The 13040-nt window shown below is 39.2% G+C and overlaps 1 pseudogene across 1 annotated transcript in view; it reads right to left on the bottom strand.

The window, feature by feature from the left end:
- LOC114203732 (serine/threonine-protein kinase greatwall-like) overlaps positions 1–12838 on the bottom strand; it is a 35383-nt pseudogene extending 22545 nt beyond the window's left edge. The window contains exon 1 of the transcript XR_015768761.1: positions 12653–12838. The product of XR_015768761.1 is annotated as a serine/threonine-protein kinase greatwall-like (transcript). The remainder of the gene's footprint in view (positions 1–12652) is intronic.
- Positions 12839–13040: the final 202 nt, after the last annotated feature.

Below are 13040 nucleotides of genomic sequence, written 5' to 3' on the forward strand. Positions count from 1 at the left end.
AATTTTAGCAAGATAAACTAACAAAATAGTGTAAGTTAATAGTATGTAGTTGTTGGGTATTTATTTTTTTAGTTGTTGGGTTTTTAAAAAGGTACTTACTGCTATTTTTCTTACCTCTATTCAAAGTAACTTTGGAAAGGCCAAAATCTGTTAGTTTAATATGACCTTCATTAGAAATAAGCATATTGTCTGGTTTCAAATCCCTGCACATACAAAAGACAAATAGCAGATAATTAAAAAAGAGCTAGTGTTGATGTTAGAATTGGCAGGGAAAAACCCGGAAAGTTACAGAAGAATCAAACCCTATTTTCTCTAAAATAAGGCATTTATTGTTGGCCTTGAAAGTGCAAAAAACAACTCTCAAAAGTAAATAATCTTCTGTATATTTGAACCTATGAGAAAGTTAACTGATTTAATACTAGATTCTCTTTGCATTATTCCTAGATAGTTCATTATAACAAATAAACCTCATTAGATAAAATAAAGCTCAGGCCACACCAAAATCATATTTACCTCATTCATGGAGGGTAAGATTAAGCCTTAACTGAGAAGAGCCACTTAGAACATGACTTTCTTTGCACACTGCAAGTCAGTTGGCATTATAAAGTAGAGCACTTTTATATGATGGTAGGGAGTGGAAAAAAGATTCAATATCCTTCACAACAAATGGTGTACCCGTGCTAAACGCAACATATTCAAAGCACAGGGAGGGGAGACAAAAGAAGAGTTGATGGAATTTATACTTTTTTTTTTAAACTTAGTGCTTTTATTTACTTTTTATTTATTTATTTTTAAAGATTTTATTTATTTGACAGAGGGAGACACAGCAAGAGCAGGAACACAAGCGGGGGGAGTGGGAGAGGGAGAAGCGGGCCTCCTGCCGAGCAGGGAGCCCGATGTGGGGCTCGATCCCAGGACCCCGGGATCATGACCTGAGCCGAAGGCAGACGCTTAACCAACTGAGTCACCCAGGTGCCTCAAGTTGATGGAATTTCTAAACTCATACAAGTTTCTGCCAAACTTTAGATAAATCCAGATACATGGGCAAATGAGTATGCAAATATTTCAAACTCAAATATTTAATCCATAATTTGATTATTTGTGCTTTTTAGTAATAGTTTGTAGAAAAGTCAATCTTTACCTGTGGATGATTCCGTGTCTGTGAAGATAGTCTAGAGCCAAGGCTACTTCAGAAATATATTTCACAGCCATCTCCTCTTCATCAAAATAACCATATATATATGTAGGAGAGACTTGACTTCTCCACCAATAAGATATTCCATTACCTATCAAAAAGGAATACAAATGTTATAAAATAAAAACAATATGATTTCTTTAAAAACATTATTTGGTATTAGTTATATATTTGTAGCATTGTTCTTTAACAGACACATTTTCTTGCTCTCACTCAGTACACATTAATACCAAGTTTGCTCATGTTGCCATATAGTTTTTTTAAATTGAATTTAAACTGTTTAATCTGAATAAAAATTCAGACTTACAGAAAGGTATAAGAACAGTCCCATATACTCTTCATCTAGATTCACCCCCTCTGAGCATTTTGCCCATTTGCTTTCTTCCTCTCCACACATATGAATATGAAATAAATGTCTGTTGATAACATAATTGTTACATAATTAAAAAAGGAACACAATTATTAACATACATATTTTAAATGCACGATTTTTATTCGGACTAAACAGTTTAAAAATTGTGACAACATTAACTACTGATATTTATAGCTTTAAAGTTTTTGCTAAATAACTGGAGAATAAAGTTGAAGAGGTCATGACCGGTCACTACAAAATTCTGTGTCATATATCTCCTAACAAGGATATTCTTACATAACTACAGCATAAAAAAATTCTAGGAATTTAACACTAATATAATACTATTATCTAATTGATATTGTCCATATTCAAATTTCTCTGCATATCTAAATAAATGTCCTTGATAAGACTTCTCACCCCTCCTGCCCAAGCCAGGATCCCCATGGAATTTAGTTATCATGTCTCTTTAGTCTCCTTTAATCTGGGACAGATTTTTCTCCTTTTAGAGGGGGGCAGTCTTTCTTGACATTTGATTATCTCCTCACTATTCAATTCAGGTTTGCATTTTTGGCAGGAATTCCAAATAAGTAATGTTGACTCTTTCTTAGAGACACTCCCAGCAGATGAGACATCTAATGTCAGCATGTTCCATTACTGGGGATGTTGACTTTGATCACTTAGTTAAGGTGGGACTTCTAGATTTCTCCAATGAAGGAGTACTTTTTTAACTCCCTTGATAATTAATTAGTAGTGGGGGGGGAATACATTGAGAGTATGTAAATAACCTGTTTCCCTACAAATGTGCAAGCACTGATCTTAGCATCATGTGACCACAGATGATTCTTGTCTGAATCCAATATTGCTATGTGGTTGCAAAGCTCTATTATTCCTTCTTCTACATGCATTAGTCATTATTCTCAAAAATTTGTATAGTTTTAAGGTATAAAATACTGCCTAGTGAGAACTTCATAAAACAAAGTCCTTTCTTTCCTCTTTAGGTCAGGAGTTTCCCTGGTATATACAGGTTAGTCAATGTTTGTTGAGGAGATCAATCATGAACACATTTGCTAAGCCCAAAATCCGTGCTACACACTGTGCTAGAACTGAGAAGATAAGCAGGAATAAGGTGTCTCTGCACTGAAAGAGTTTATAATTTAGTAGTAGGTAAATAAATAAGTAAACAGATACTTTATTTGAGCTCACGATAATGTTTATTTTCTCACATCCTCATCAACAATAATTATTGATCCTTTTTATTTTTGTCAATCTAAGAAAAAAATGGACTTGTTTAAATGTTTATTTTCTTTTAGGGAGATTTAGGATCTTTACACTATTTTTTTTAATTTTTAGTTTTATTTTTTTTAAAGATTTTATTTATTTGACAGAGAGAGAGCGAGAGAGGGAACACAAGCAGGGGGAGCGGGAGAGGGAAAAGCAGGCTTCCCGCTGAGCAGGGAGCCCGATGCGGGGCTCGATCCCAGGACTCTGGGATCATGACCTGAGCCAAAGGCAGACGATTAACCGACTGAGCCATCCAGGCGCCCCATTTTACACTATTTTTTTTTTAAGATTTTATTTTTAAGTAATCTCTACACTCAACGTGGGGCTTGAACCCACAACCCCAAGATCAAGAATCACATGCTCCACTGACTGAGCCAGCCAGGTGTCCCTATTTTTGGTCTTTTATGTGTCTTCTGTGAATCACTTCTATTTTTTGCCCATTTTTCTACTGGGGTATTTAATTCTTTCTTATTGATGTATAATATCTGTTTATATAGGAATAAAATTAGCCGTTTGTGTATTTTATGAAAAAATATTTTCTCCAAACTTGCTATTTGACTAGGTAAATGGTATTTTCTGTCTATATATGTTTTATTTTGTGCTTAAAACACCTACACCAATTTATGATTTAAAAATATTCACATCAGCTTTCTTCCAGTACTTTTTTGAAAGATTTTATTTTATTTAAGAGAGAGAGCACATGCGAGAGAGAGTATGAGCCGGGCAAGGGGCAAAGGGAGAGGGAGAAGCAGACTCCCCACTGAGCAAGGAGCCCGATGGGGCTCAATCCCAGGACCATGGGATCATGACCTGAGTTGAAGGCAGACACTTAACCGACTGAGCCACCCAGGTGCCCCTTCTTCTAGTACTTTTATGGATTCCCTTTTTTAAGTAGAAATCTACAATACAAAAGGGAAACAAATGACCATAGCACTATCTCGAGTTTCATAACCAAGCAAAAAATGATTTCAAGTGACGTCAAAAAACAGAATTTTGATAGTATATCCCAAGGATAAAAAGAACTGCAAAACAAAACAAAACAAAATCCTAAATTGAATCTAGTTGTTTTAGTGTTAGTATAACCATATTGACCCAACAAACAAGAGCCCAGGGCCGGATGGCTTCCCAGGGGAATTCTACCAAACACTTAAAGAAGAATTAATACCTATTCTTCTGAAGGAAAACTTCCAAACTCTTTCTACGAGGCCAGCATTACCTTGATCCCAAAACTAGACAAAGAACCCACCAAAAACGAAAATTACAGACCAATCGCCCTGATGAACAAGGATGCACAAATTTTCACCAAAATACTAGTCAATAGGATCCAACAGTACATTAAAAGGATTATTCACCACAACCAAGGGGGATTCATTCCTGGGCTGCAAAGGTGGTTCAACATCCGCAAAGCAATCAATATAATACACTACATTAATAAAAGAAAGAACAAGAACCATATGATCCTCTCAATAGATGCAGAAAAAGCATTTGACAAAGTACAGCATCCTTTCTTGATCAAAACTCTTCATGGTGCAGGGATAGAGGGCACATACCTCAATATCATAAAAGCCATCTACGAAAAGCCCAGTGAGTATCATTCTCAGTGGGGAGAAACTGAGAGCGTTCCCCCTAAGGTCAGGAACACGGCAGGGATGTCCACTCTCACCACTGCTGTTCGACATCGTACTAGAAGTCCTAGCCTCAGCAATCAGGTAACAAAAAGAAATAAAAGGCATCAGAATCGGCAAAGAAGTCAAACTCTCATTCTTCACAGATGACATGATACTCTATGTGGAAAACCCAAAAGACTCCACCCCAAAATTGCTAGAACTCATACAGGAATTCAGCAGAGTGGCAGGATATAAAATCAATGCACAGAAATGAGTTGCATTTCTATACACCAACAATGAGAAAGAAAGAGAAATTAAGAAGTTGAACCCATTTAGAATTGCACTGAAAACCGTAAGATACCTAGGAATAAACTTAACAAAGGAGGGAAAGGATCTCCACACTGAAAAATATAGAACACTCATGAGAGAAACTGAGGAAGACACAAAGAAAGGGAAAAACATTCTATGCTCATGGATTGGAAGAACAAATATTGTTAAACTGTCATTGCTACCTAGAGCAATCTATACATTCAATGCAATCCCTATCAAAATACCATCCACTTTTTTCAAAGAAATGGAACAAATAATCCTAAAATTTCTATGGAACCAGAAAAGACTCCAAAGAGCCAAAGGAATGTTGAGAAAGAAAACCAAACCTGGTGGCTCACAATTCTGGACTTTAAGCTCTATGACAAAGCTGTCATCATCAAGACAGTATGGTACTGGCACAAAAACAGACACATTGGCCAATGAAACAGAACAGAGAACCCAGAAATGGACCCTCAACTCTATGGTCAACTAATCTTCGACAAAGCACAAAAGAACAGCCAATGGAAAAAAGACAGTCTCTTCAACAAACGGTGTTGGGAAAATTGGACAGCCACATACAGAAAGATGAAACTAGACCATTTCCTCATACCATACACAAAAATAGATTCAAAATGGATGAAAGACGTAAATGTGAGACAGGAATCCATCAAAATCCTAGAGGAGAACACAGGCAGCAACCTCTGTGACCTTGGCCGCAGCAACTTCTTGCTAGACACGTCTCCAAAGGCAAGGGAAGCAAGGGTAAAAATGAACTATTGGGACTTCATCAAGATAAAAAGTTTTTGCATAGCAAAGGAAACAGTCAACAAAACCAAAAGACAACTGACAGAATGGAAGAAGATACTTGCAACTGACATATGAGATAAAGGGGTAGTATCTAAAATCCATAAAGAACTTACCAAACTCAATAGCCAAAGAATAAATAATCCAATCAAGAAATGGGCAGAAGACATGCACAGACTTTTCTCCAAAGAAGACATCCAAATGGCCAACAGACACATGAAAGAAATGCTCCACGTCCCTTGGCATCAGGGAAATACAAAACAAAACCACAATGAGATACCACCTCACGCTGGTCAGAACGGCTAAAAATAATAAGTCAGGAAACGACAGATGTTGGTGAGGACTCAGAGAAAGGGGAACCCTCCTACACTGTTGGTGGGAATGCAAGCTGGTGTAGCCACTCTGGAAGACAGTACGGAGGTTCCTCAAAACGTTGAAAATAGAGCTACCCTACAACCCAGCAATTGCACTACTGGGCATTTACCCCAAAGATACAAATGTAGTGAACTGAAGGGGCACCTGCACCCCAATGTTTATAGCAGCAATGTCCACAATAGCCAAAATATGGAAAGAGCCCAGATGTTCACCGACAGATGGATAAAGAAAATGTGTGTACACACACACACACACACACAGGAATATTATGCAGCCATCAAAAATTGAAATCTTGCCATTTGCAACAACGTGGATGGAACTAGAGGGTATTATGCTAAGCAAAAATCAGTTAAGCAGAGAAAGACAATTATCATACGATCTCAATGATACATGGAATTTAAGAAACAAGGCAGAGGATCACAGGGGAAGAGAGGAAAAAATAAAACAAGATGAAGCCAGAGAGGGAGACAAACCATGAGACTCTTAATCTCAGGAAACAAACTGAGGGTTGCGGGCGGGGGTGGGGAGGTGTGTGGGTGTGTGTGTGGAGGTATGGGTTAACAGGGTGATGGACATTAAGGAGGGCAGGTGATTAATGAGCACTGATGAATCACAGACCTGTACCTCTGAAACCAATAATACATTATATGTTAATTAATTGAATTAAAATTAAAAGAAAACAATATTGATATTGTTATTTTGAAAGTATTAGATCTACATGATGTTATAAGTTTAAGCAAACGAGTAATTATGTTAATGTTCTTAAGAACCCAGATGGTCAGGGTAAAAGAATACATTTTTTTTCAAAATATTTTTATAGGTTATATTTTTTCAAAGATGAGGAGTAAAAATTCTATAATTTCCCATTGAATTAGAAATTTCAGCACGTACTTATGATATAGTTTTCTCTTTCTATAAAAATGTTATGGAGCCTGGGTGGCTCAGTTGGTTAAGTGGCCAACTTGATTTCAGCTCAGGTCATGATCTCAGGGTCGTGAGATCGAGTCCCGTATTGGGCTCTGTGCTGGGCATGGAGCCTGCTTAAGATTCTTTCTCTCCCTCTGCTCTGCCCCCCTCTAAAAAAAAAAATGTTATAAAATACATAAGTCACAGGGATGAAAAGTACAGCACAGGAAATATAGTCAATGACACTGCAATAACTTTGGTGACAGATGGCAACTAGACTTACTGTGGGGATCATTTCATAATTTATAAAATCACTATGATTTATACCTGAAACTAATAGGATATTGTTTTTCATCTTTTTAATCTTTTAATCTTATTAATCTTTTAATTCTTCCTGGTGCTCTCTAATGCCTTTACTATATAACCTACATACTGTTCCATATACCCTGTGTGATTAAATAGTTCCCTACCTTCTTTGGGAATGCAATATGTCAATGTTTCCTTCTTTTTCTGTAAAAAGCCAGATAGTAAATATATTAGGTTTTGCAAGCCACATGGTCTGTGTGGCAACTACCTCACTCTTCTGATATAGCACAAGAGCAGCCATAGATAATAAGTAAACAAAAGGATGCGGTTATGTTCCAATAAAATGTATTTAGTCACGGAAATTCAAATTTCAAATAGTTTTCACATTTCACAAAATATTATTCTTCCTTCGATTTTTTTTCAACATTTTAAAAATGTCAAAACTATTCTCAGCTCACAGGCTGTGCAGAAACAGTGGGCCAGATTTGGCTCACCACAGGCTTGAAAGATGGAAAGTCAATTATTCTTACAGTATTTAGTTTCCACCTTCTTACTGCTACTCTGTATTTTTTTTCAACTCTCTCAGACAGTGAACCATCCTACAAAGTAGACCCACATATCTGCCTTTCTTAGAACCTAGGGGGTCTCCTGAAGGACTCTGAGGGTGAATTCCCTCAATATAAATTTGTATCTTTGCTTCAAAACCCTGCCCCACAGCATTAGCAGGTCTTGTCTCTTAAGAGAAGGTCATTACAAGCAGGTACTGCAATTCATGCTAAGGTATTTGTTGGAGTGTTGTTTAGAATTGTAAAAGAACCCAAACCAACTCATTACTAGGACATTTGTTATAAAAATTACGGCATTCCTAAATAAATCCATGTAATTCTGGGTAGCTATTAGAAAGGATGAGGTCACCGGTAAGTGGAAAAAAATATGTAGGTTAAGTATAATATGATCACATTTCATGTACTTAAACTGTGTACAAAACTTTTATTGATCCTGAATTAGTCCTAATGCAAAAAAGCTGCTAAAAAGGGTGCTCACCACTGTCCTAGAAAAACTTCTTATTCTCCAAAGTTTTCTGGTCTTCCCATTAAATCTTTCAAACCACATTTAATGTCAGTTTAAATATACTCACAGATTTACTGAAAGACGAGAAATGGATTTAACCATCAGGTACCAAAAGAGTTTTAGGGTGGACTCTATTTTTATAATCTATCCTGAATTTTCAGGTGTACGGTCTGAAGCTGGATATGAGGTTCTGTTCAGTTTCAAGCTTTTGATATAGCAAAAAGTTGAATTGTCGCACAATTATGTTCCACAGACTTACAAGAGAGCTTTAGCATATCGAGGATAAAGGGATTCCACTCCCGGAAGGCAAATCAAATCATGAAAGGAATGAGTGTTCTGTTGGTAAACTACAAATTTGGGGTCTAAAATCTACATCCTAAGACCCATCCATTCATAGAAAACCATTTGTGCATACTGAACAGAAGCTACTGGAGACACCAAACGTTTAATCCACAGACCATCTCAGGAGTCAGATCTCCAGAATTTGTAGTCAAAATATCTTCACCAATTCCCGCTCCCTCAGATTCTTCATTAGAAATGAAAAGCAAGGGGCACCTGGGTGGCTCAGTCGTTAATTGTCTGCCTTCGGCTCAGATCATGATCCCAGGGTTCTGGGATCAAGCCCCGCATTGGGCTCCCTGCTCCGCGGGGAGCCTGCTTCTCCCTCTCCCACTCCCCCTGCTTGTGTTCCCTCTCTCGCTGTCTCTCTCTCTCTCTCTCTGTCAAATAAATAAGTAAATAATCTTAAAAAAAAAAAAATGAAAAGCAAGCAACTCTCAAAGTCCACATGCTCAAAATCCACCATTTCCCAATACGTTCCTTACCATATACCAAACTTTATATAGTACTCCTAGTATATGTCCTTTACTTACCAAATATTTTTAGCCCTATGTGCCAGATACTGTTCTACATGCTTTATATTAACCTATTAAAATGTCATAACAACCTCTGAGGTAGGTACTATTATTATCTCCCTTTTGCAGATGAGGAGACTGAGGTGGGATAGTTAATTTTTATGTATCAATTTCGCTAATCCATAGTACACAGAGATTTGGTGAAACATGAACCTAAATGATGCTGTGAAGTTGTGTTTTAGATGAGATTAACATTTAGGTAGACTTTCAGTAAAACCTGATGACCCTCCATAATTGGGTGGGCCCCATCCATTCAGTTGAATGGCATTAAAAGAAAAAAGATCAAGGTGTTGTTGTCCATGCCCCGACCTCCACCCCACCCCAAGAAGAAGGAATTCTGCTTCTACACTGCTTTTGGACCTGAGTTACAACATCAACTCTTCCCTGGGTCTACAGGCTGCTGGCTTACCCTGCAAGATTTCAGACTTGCAACCCTGACAATCACATAGAGCAAGTCCTTAAATCCCCACCCTCCACACACACACACACACACACACACACACACTCTATTAGTTCTTTTTCTCCAGAGAACCCTGGCCCATACAACAGGTACGGGAACTCGGCCAAAGCCATAGAGTAAGTGCAAAAGTTGTAATTCAAACCCAAGTACTCTAAACCAGAGACTATATTCTTTTTTTTAATTATATATATTTTTAAAGATTTATTCATTTTTTAAAAAAGATTTTATTTCTTTATTTGACAGAGAGAATGAGGGAGAGAGAGAGCACAAGCAGGGGGAGCAGCAGGCAGAGGGAGAGGGAGAAGCAGGCTCTCCAGTGAGCAGAGAGCCCAATGCGGGGCTCAATCCCAGGACCCCGGGATCATGACCTGAGCCAAAGGCAGACGCTCAACCGACTGAGCCACCCAGGTGCCCCTTAAAGATTTATTTTTAAGTAATCTCTACACCCAATGTGGGGCTTGAATTCACAACCCTGAGATCAAAGAGTTGCATGCTCTACCGGCTGAGCCAGCCAAGTGCCACCCCCCCATAGTATTCTTAAGTCAATGAAGTCAGTGATTGCTAATGTGTGAAGAAAAAAATGTAAAATTACTTACTTACCAAGTCCACATTGTTTGCTGACTGTAGTGAATAGTACAAATGGACAATGAAAGGACTTTTGCTTAGTGCTAGTGCATCCCTCTCAGCTTGTACCTGATGAGTCATATTTTTGATCATATCTGCTTTTTTTTAAACAAATATTTTCTCCCAGTTTGCCATTTAGATTTTTTTTTTAAAGATTTTATTTATTTATTTGAGATAGAGAGAATGAGAGATAGAGAGCACGAGAGAGAAGAGGGTCAGATGGAGAAACAGACTCCCCGCCGATCAGGGAGCCCGATGCGGGACTCGATCCCGGGACCCCAGGATCATGACCTGAGCCGAAGGCAGTCACCCAACCAACTGAGCCACCCAGGCGCCCGATCATGTCTGCTTTTTTGAAAACCTATGGTAGACAACATAACAATACGTTCATTTTATTTTTTATTACAAAAGTGTTCTCAGGTTTCAGAGTTGCCTTTGTGGAAACAACCAGAGAGAGCAAACATAGATGTCACTGTCATTGCCCTCTGGAAACTGTCAGAAAAACAGCTAATATGGTAAAACAAAACTAAAGTTTCTTCAAGAGAACTACTTATTTTAGCATCAAGTGGCAAAAGTATCACATCCCTTTTGAGAAGGAAAAAAGAAGTAAACAAATGCGCCCCTAGTGCCCTACATGTTAGTAGAAAAAAAATTCCATTCTACTATTCTTATAACAAATTCAAAGGTGGTAATGTTCCTAATAAGCCCCCAGATAATCAGGAACCTAGGCACAGATAATTAGCAGCTAATAAATTTTCTTTAACTTCTGATTCTTTGATGGATGGGAACTGAGTCAGAAAGAGGAAGAATATAGGAAGTTTGTGTGCCTAGAAAAAAATCTTAATAGTTAAAACTACTGAAAGTTAACAGTCTCAAATGCTGTCTTATAGAAAATGACAAATTACTCTTTTCAAGTTTCAAGGTAATTGGTACAGAAGCAAAACTGTAATATAATCTACATTAAAACTGGGGCACTAAACTGAAGTCAGTAACATTGAGATCAATTGTCAGGATGATTAAAAGACATATTTCTTCCAGAGACTCATTAGAGTAATAAAATCAATATTATTGTGTATAATTAATATACTATAAATTCCAGCCTTATATCCTTCCATACGAAAATTGAGGGAAACTGTCAAAGTCAGTCTGTAACATGATTTTGCCCATCATTTCCCTAGATTGGAAGCTCTGTGAAGGCATGTTTGTTTTGTTCACCACTGCACCCTAGACCCTACACACGAAGGGGATACTCAACAGACATTCATCGAAAAAATGAATTGGTGTTTTTATTTCAACAACTGATAATGACTGATTAGGAAGTATAGTAGAAGGAAAAGCAAAAAATTGGTGGAACATATGAATCAAGGAAGAATTAATTTCAATGGAGTGGGTCTGAAAGGTCAGGTAAGGTTTGAGGAGGAGCCAAGGGATGCGCGACTCCCGGGATCAAGAGCTGAGCCAAAGGCAGACGCTCAACCGACTGAGCCACTTAGGCGCCCTACGATTGCTTTTCTAAGGAGTTTGGACTTTAAGCTTGCGAGCCACAGCCTAAGGAGGGGATGAAAAAATTAGGGATTCTATTTAGGGGCCTATTCCAATAGACTAGGTATGTAAATGAAGGTTTGATGAATCTCAAAGATGTTGTCCAGTAAAAAACAAACAAACAAAAAAACCCAGATGCAAAAGACTATATATTGCATGATTCCATTTACATGCAATGTAGAGAAAAGGCAAACCTATAGAGATAGAAAGTAGATTGCTGGTATTCTGGGGCTAGGGGTGTTAGAGGGAGGTACTGCAGACAGGCAGGAGGTCTTTTTAGGGTGATGGATATGTTCTAAAATGGGATTTGTGTTGATAGTTACCCAATCTTTAATTTACCAAAGATTGACTTGTACTTTTAACAAGGAAGGGAGGGGGCACCAGGGTGGCTCAGTTGGTTGGGCGACTGCCTTCGGCTCAGGTCATGACCCTGGAGTCCCTGGATCGAGTCCCTGGATCGAGTCCCTGGATCGAGTCCCTGGATCGAGTCCCTGGATGGAGTCCAGCATCAGGCTCCCTGCTCAGCGGGGAGTCTGCTTCTCCCTTTGACCCTCCCCCCCTCACGTGCTTTCCCTCTCTCTCATTCCCTCTCTCTCAAATAAATAAATAAAATCTTAAAAGAATAACTGTTTCAAATTTAATGTTTCCAACTTAATCCCGGTAAAGGTCAAGGTGGTAAAAAGGATTCAGAAATCCTGGCGTATCCTAGGCATTGGCGGTGTGAAAAGAAGAGTGGGGCAGAGGCGAGACACCCAGCCTGCCGGCGCTCTTGTCACCCCAAGTAAGAGGTCATATCACAGGGCCATAGAGGCTCCTATGGCCCTGGGGCCTGCCCAATTCAGGGGCAGGAAAGAGGGCCGAAGGTTCGGACTCTTTCCCTTTCTTTACTCCCCGACTTCTTACCTTCACAGCATACAACTTGCCGCCTTTCTGCCCGAGATACACCTTCCCAAAGGCGCCACGGCTAATGGGCTTCACTATGGTGAATTCCTCAATGGAGGGAGGTCTTGGCACCGGGATCCTATTCACGCACTTCCCTGTCACCGCGTCTCCTTCACTCTCCTCCTCGCTCCCCGCAGTGGGCTCCATCGTAAGCCAGCCCAGACGGAAGGCGGCAGCATCAGCTAAGGCCCTTGCCAAGCCACAACTCCCGCCGCCTGGGTTCAAGGGAAGACCCCGCCCACACAGTTCGTCCTCAGTGACGTCACCGCGTTGCCGCGCTCGCCGCGCTCGCCGCGCGGAGCCCAGCGCAGACCCGCCCCGAGCCCAGCGCAGGCCGGCCCAGTCACCT

Source organism: Eumetopias jubatus, unplaced genomic scaffold (genome assembly GCF_037043125.1).
Source record: "Eumetopias jubatus isolate StellerSeaLion01/CBP00866 unplaced genomic scaffold, mEumJub1_p1.0 scaffold_8, whole genome shotgun sequence".
NCBI classification, from domain to species: domain Eukaryota; kingdom Metazoa; phylum Chordata; class Mammalia; order Carnivora; family Otariidae; genus Eumetopias; species Eumetopias jubatus.